Here is a 6,689-nt window from a genome sequence, read left to right on the forward strand (position 1 = left end):
TCAGGAAGTTCTCCCTAGAGCCACCTAGCAGTAGGCCTTGGGGGTCACTTGTTCTCGTGGGTTGAGTGAGCAATGGGGCCAAGGGCACGAGGGGCTGCTCTAGATGGAAGCTTGCCCATGCCCAACCCGCACCAGCACTTGAGGGGGAAACGCAGTTACTGATGAGCGAGCACTTGGATGTAAAAGGGGAGGATTTGTGCTTGCAAATATTTTCCCACCTAGAACAGACAAACAACATCAAAAATGCACACGGGCATGTCACCTAACATCCAGGGTGCGTCCATGTGAAACAGGACGCCATGCGATTTGGAAGTTGTGTGGTCACCTTGTTATACGTTGAAGAGAAGTGCACAGGAGGGCCACCAGACGAGGACCGGGCCGGGAGGTTTGACGACTGCATGAGGGACAGCGGGAACACCTCAGCTCTGCCACCTGGTCTCCAAGAGCCATGTTCCCACAACGTGGTGAAGGCTCCTCATAGATATCAAAATGAAAAGCCAAACTTGTTGCCATTGGCAACGCCACCTGCAGGTCAGAGTAGAACTGCCCCATGGGGTTTGTCAGACTGTCTAGATCTTTACAGGAGCAGCCGGCCTCATCTCTCTCCCACGGAGCAGTTAGGGTTCAAGCTGCCACCAAACCACGGCACCACCGTGTGCATGTGCGTGCGTGTGCGTGTGTGTGTGTGTGTGTGTGTGTGTGTGTGTGTGTGTGTTCTTTAATCCCTTGGGTACAGGTGAGTAAACTGACCATCTATGAGAATGTGACCACCGGGACTCTAGAAACCTGATAGGATGGCTCCTCAAATTTGTTATGAGGTATGGTTAGCAGAGCTTGGGTCCCCTGGTCTCGACTCCACAGATGAGATTGTCTGTGAATGTGTTCTTATCTGGCAAAAGGGACTTTGCAGATGATCACCTGGCACTGCAATAGGAGGTTACACTGGACCGCCTGGGTGGGCAATCCAATTAAAATAATCAGAGAAGCTGGATTATGGGAAGAAGAATACAGCACCAGGATTGGAGGAAGGCTTATTAACCTGTGATATGCAGATGACACAACCTTGTTTGCTGAAAATGAGGAGGACTTGGAGCACTTGCTGGGGGTCAAGGATTGCAGCCTTCAGTGTGCATTACAACTCAACATACAAAAGAACAAAAACCTTACAACTGGATCAATCGGTGACACCATGATACTTGGAGAAGAGACTGAAGGTTTATACAGCAAGAAGGAATTTAACAGCCAATTCGTCTACACAGCAGTACAGAGGGTTCAGTTCAACTCACTTCCGTGGAACAATTAATATACTGGAAGTCCTTCAACTCACGTGGGCTGCTGGGTCCAAGGTCAAGGAAGCAGACAGGAGAGTACTCCCTTGGGCAAGGGAAGCAGAGTCTGTCCACAAGCAGCAGGCAGTAGGGTGGGTCACCAACAGTCAATGGCTTGGAAGCTTAGCAAAACAGGCCCAGATGGAATATCAAACTCAAGCAATGCAAGGTGACAGGATCCATCAAACTCAGGTGACGTACACACCAGCAGGGTGGCAAAGCAGGTCTCGAAGGAGCCTCAAGCTCTAGCAACATGATCCACAGGTAGTGTAGCTCACAGGTTGAGGCAGAGAACTAGCGAAAGCAGCAGCACCATCCAGCATGCTCCAATCATCAGACAGCCAAGAGAAGTGGGTGGGCCTTGCAGAGCCATTTATCTCTTTACCGTCCAATCAAACTGCGACCTGATTAAGCCCACGTGTTCCTATTGGCCAGGTTGGCACAATAAACCTATCACCATCCTCAATGAGATGAACTGACACAGTGACTGCTATCATCGGTTCAAGCATAGAACAATTGTGAGGATGGTGCAGGACTGGGCAGGGATGTGTTCTGTTGTGCGTAGGGTTGCTATGGGTCAGAACTGAAAGATGGTACCTATCAACAACACTTGAGTGGACTCCATGTGATCAAATGAGTCCTTAACAGTAGAAGGGAAAGGAAAAGAGCTAAGTAATGCATAGTATCCCACTGTGTGTACATATCAGAGCTCTTTATCTGTTTTTCTCCGATGGGCATTTAGGTTGTCTCTATCTTCTTGTGATTGTGAACAGTGCTTGATGCCCATGGATGTGCACATGTCAGTTCATGCTATGACTCTTAATTCCTTATGTGCTCAGCAGATGGGTTACTGGGTCGTATGCCTTGTATGCTTGTGTGAGGCAGTTCCCTACTGCTTTCCACAGTGGTTGTACATATTTACAGCCCCACCAGCAGTGTGCAAGGGTTCCAGTCTCTCGGAGGTGAGTCTTCTAGAAGCAGTGTATAAATAGACTTATAAAAATTCAATCTGGTCATTGTTATCTTTTAATTAAAACTAGCTATTTACATTAATTACAATTTCTGCACTATTTGGATTAATTTATTCATTTCTATATTGTGCTTCTCATGGTGCCCTTTTCCTCCCCATGTGTACCCCTCCCCCACCCTTGCTGTCTTGGACTTGATTATTTTTTGTTGATTATACTTTATTCCTAGTGGTTAGGAGGGTACTTTAAAACTTTCAACTCTACCATTTATCTTCAAGAGATTAAAGTTGCTCAACTTCTCCATTCTTTTTAAACATTGTGAATTCTGCAAAACATTTTACCTCTGGTCACCACCTCTGGCTTATGACTATCACTGAGCACTATTTTTGTTGTATGTCTTTTTAGCTCCACAATGTAGACATTACCATGGTTATTCCTGTTGTTGTTCATTCAGTGCTTAGCTTCCCTCAGGTTTATGGCTTCCTTGCTTTACTGTTTCCTTTTACATCCTCACTGTTTCTTCTGTAATTGTTTTCTATCTTTGCATTGGTTATCATTTTTCCAGACACTTCCTTCATGAGGTTTGTTTATGGTAAGCCACCTTGGCTTTCCTTTGCCTGGACATAATGTATTTTGCTCTCATTCTTTAAAAATAGTTTAGCTAGTAACTCAAATCTAGATTGACGATTTTTTCTCCGAGTGTTTTGAAAACATTATTTCCCTTGCTTTGGGCATCCAACGCTTTGTGAAAGACTCAGCTGTTGGTCTTGTTGCTGTTCTGTTGTGGGCCCTCTGTTGTCACTCTCTTGTTGAGAGCGTGTTTCTGTTGCTTATCAGTTTTACCACACTGAGCCCTGATGGCAAAGTAGGTTAAGCATTGACCTGCTAACTGAAAGGTTGATGGTTTGAACCCACCTGTCATTTGGTGGGAGAAAAATGAGGCTCCTGTAAAGATTTTACAGCCCCTATGGAGCAGTTCTACTCTGTCCTATAAGATCACTATTCAATGGAGACACAACAGTAGTGGGTGAGTCCAGACTGGGATTTTAAAAATTAACCTGCTAAGATTCAATGGGCCTTCTGAATATGAGCATTAATATTAAAAATGTTTGCCTAATACTTCTTTGAATATGACCTATTCTTTATGCTCTGATCTCTTTTTCTGGGATACTTATTAGATAAGGATTAAATCTGTGCTTATTTTTTTCCTATGCTCCTTAGTAGTTCCTTCATTTTTCTCTTTCCCAGGTGGTCCATGCTGCATTCTGCGTAACATGTTCAGATTTAGCATCCAATTTCCTGTTGTTTCCAATAGTCTTTTATTTACAATTTAATCATTGAACTTATAATTTTCAATGCTTATATTTTCAAGTCTGCATATATTTCGTTTTGAGAGTATCTTTGCCGTACATCAATGATCCCTTTTATTTCTGTAAATATATTAATCATAAGTACTTTGCATGCTATGCTTATTCCAGTATTACAGTTAAAAATCTAAGTCTACATCGTGTTGTGTCTGTTGATTCCTGCACATGGCAGATTGTTTCCTTATGAGTCTGATGACCTTGTGTTGTGTAATTCTCTGGGGCTTCCGGAAGGGAGTTTCTTTGGAATATTTCTGTTTGCTTCTGCCAGGACCTGAGGCAAGCCACTCGGAAATACATTGTGTGTGTGTGTGTGTGTGTGTGTGTGTGTGTGTGTGTGTGTGAACACTTCCCATTCTAAACCTGCTTGCACATGGGTGTATGATTGGACATTCCCAGGGAAGAGCTTTTCTTTTATTGCTCCCTCCACCCAGACCTGAAGCTCAGAAAGGAATCCATCCTTCTCACTTGACTCTGAAGGGCAGGTTTTCTCCAGCTTGACCACCAATGGTGTCCCTCTGGTCGCCTGGCCTAATGCAGGGGACACTACGTCTAGGTTCTGACCTTCTACCCTGTACAGATCTCAGACTTTGCCCTCTGCTGCTAGTCTGAGGTTTCTCCTGACCCTCTGGACAAGCAGCACTTCAGTGCTCACTTACCCTGTTGGGGTCACACTTTGTGTGGTCTCTGGTCTTTGGGTCAGTCCTTCTACATGGTCCTCAGATTAGTGGTATAGTGGTTTCAAGTTGGGCTGCCACCTCAAGGTCATAAGTTTGAAACCACCAGCCACTTCAAATTGAGGCTTTCTACTCGTGTCAAGAGTTACAGTCTCGGAAACCCCAAGGGGCAGTTCTACCCTGCCCTAGAGGGTCACTATGAGTTGGAATCAACTTGATGGCAGTGAGTTTGTTTTGTTTTTGAGGGTCTCTGGCCTTTGGGGTATCCTTTTACATTGTCCTCAGCTTGGCTTTAGGTTTATAACCATCTTCAAACACTACTTCCCTGGGTATTTTTTAGGTTCCCTCTCCTTATCTTTTCTATTATCTTGCTGGAAGTTGAGTTATTGGCATGGTCCTTCTGAGACACCAAAACCTTGCTTCGCAACCCTTGCAAGTTCAACTCTGTGTAAGGCAGGGTTCTCTAGAGATACAAAACCAGGACACTGATTAATATATATATATATATGAAGTCCTTCAACTCACGCAGGCTGCGGTTCAAGGTCAAGGAAGCAGACAGGGGAGTCTGCCCTCAGGCGAGACAGGCAGAGCCAGCCACAGGCAGCAGTCGTCAGGGTGGGGCAGCAACAGTCAATCGTGCAGGAGCTTAGGGAAGCGGGTCCTGATGGCGCCTCAAGCTCTAGCAATATACGCAGGATGGCATGATCCACCAGCATTGTGGCAAAGCAAGTCTCGAAGGAGCCTCAAGTTCAAAGATCTTACATGACATGGTGACCGGATCCACAGGTCGGCTCGGCCATGGGTAGTGCAGCATATGGTTGAAGCAAAGGACTAGCTCAAGCTGCAGCACAGTGGACTGATCACCAGGAAGAAAGTGAGAAGGGAAGCCGGCCTTGGAAAACATTTATCTTGGTTGCCCTCCAATCAAGCTTCGACCAGATAGAACTCCGCCCACATGTTCCTATGGAGGCCTAGTTGGCACAATAAACCTATCACAAACTCTAAGCCCAGCACTCAAAGCATCTAACAAATTGGCCTGGTCCTTTTAGCTCCCGCTCCACACTTCCCCCAGGCTGTGCCCCAGCCAGCCAGAGCCACAAATATCTTTCCTGCTCCCAGCAGTCCTGGTAGCAAAATCCCACTCGCTCTGCAAAGCCACCCTCTCCACTATACCCTCACTCTTTCTCCAATCGCATTCTTGTTGTGGCCACTCGTGTCCTTGCTTTGCTCTTCTTTGCCATTCCAAGCAAAGTCAGGGCTGGGAGGGCAATGGACTCATGTCCCCAGCCCAGCGATGCTTCCACAGTGGGCGCAATAAACCAGCCATTCTGCCTGCTCGCACGAGCTCACTGAGAGATGAGTCTAGGAGGGGAAGGTGGGCAGCAACCCCGTAGAAAGCTTCTCTACAGACTGGCTCACATCCTACAGCAGTCTGGCCTTTCTCCAGTGAGCCAGTGCCTGTGGTCATGTGAGTCTTCCCAGAAGATGACTGGCTTTGGATTTAAGTCTCGAACCTCAATCCCAAGGGGTCTGTAGGTCTGGACTTGCTTGTTTGCAAGGCAAGGGTCAATGGCATGCAGTATTCTGTTGACCCTAAGAGGAGAGAGAGTCCACATGCTGGCTCACGGTACTCACAGCCCCTACTGCCACCCCACAGCCCAGCTGGGAGGACTGGCAGCCCAAGGGACACAAAGCAGCCCAGGTTTGTCCTGAAAAGGCCCTTTAATAGAAAGAGCAATTTAATTTGTCACAGGCGGTTTCTTGCAGCATCTCGCCTTCATTAGTTAGCTAATGTGGCAGTGAGGAGTAATGGGATGGACTGCCCAGAAACAGATGGCACTTGGTACCAGCAGAAAGGTGTAATTATATGGCCATTCCCCAAAATGTGCTTCCTGACCATTTGTCCCTGTCCTGCTCCCCCCCCCCCATCCCCTGTGAAGTTAGTAACCGGGTTATTGGATTCACAAACCTGTTTCAGTTAACTTCTAAAGGGAGCTGGGCGCCAGCCCAGGCATCCCACCCTTCTCTCCTGCCAACTCCTTACCTTCTGGCTCATTGAGGGGTGCAGGGAGGAGTGGGGTGAGGGAAGGGACCCCAGCAGCACAATCCTAACACCCAAGTTGTCGAGGTCCTGGAGAGAGTCCCTGTCTGGCCACCTTCTTTGGGGGTGAAGGTCTTCTTCTGTACCCCTCTGCACCTGGTGCGACTTCTGCGCTAAGTGAGGGGCAAACCCACTCCACCTCAGTCTCCAGGGGGGCCCGTGGGCAGGGATGGTCTCAGCAGTGAGTCAGGAAGATGGGCTCCTGCCGATAGCAGGCCCATGCAGGGCAGGGTTAAGAAAGCTGTGCCCTC

The sequence above is a fragment of the Echinops telfairi genome, unplaced genomic scaffold (assembly GCF_000313985.2).
Source record: "Echinops telfairi isolate 266 unplaced genomic scaffold, ASM31398v2 ScPeMD7_7469;HRSCAF=8507_0, whole genome shotgun sequence".
Classification (NCBI taxonomy): domain Eukaryota; kingdom Metazoa; phylum Chordata; class Mammalia; order Afrosoricida; family Tenrecidae; genus Echinops; species Echinops telfairi.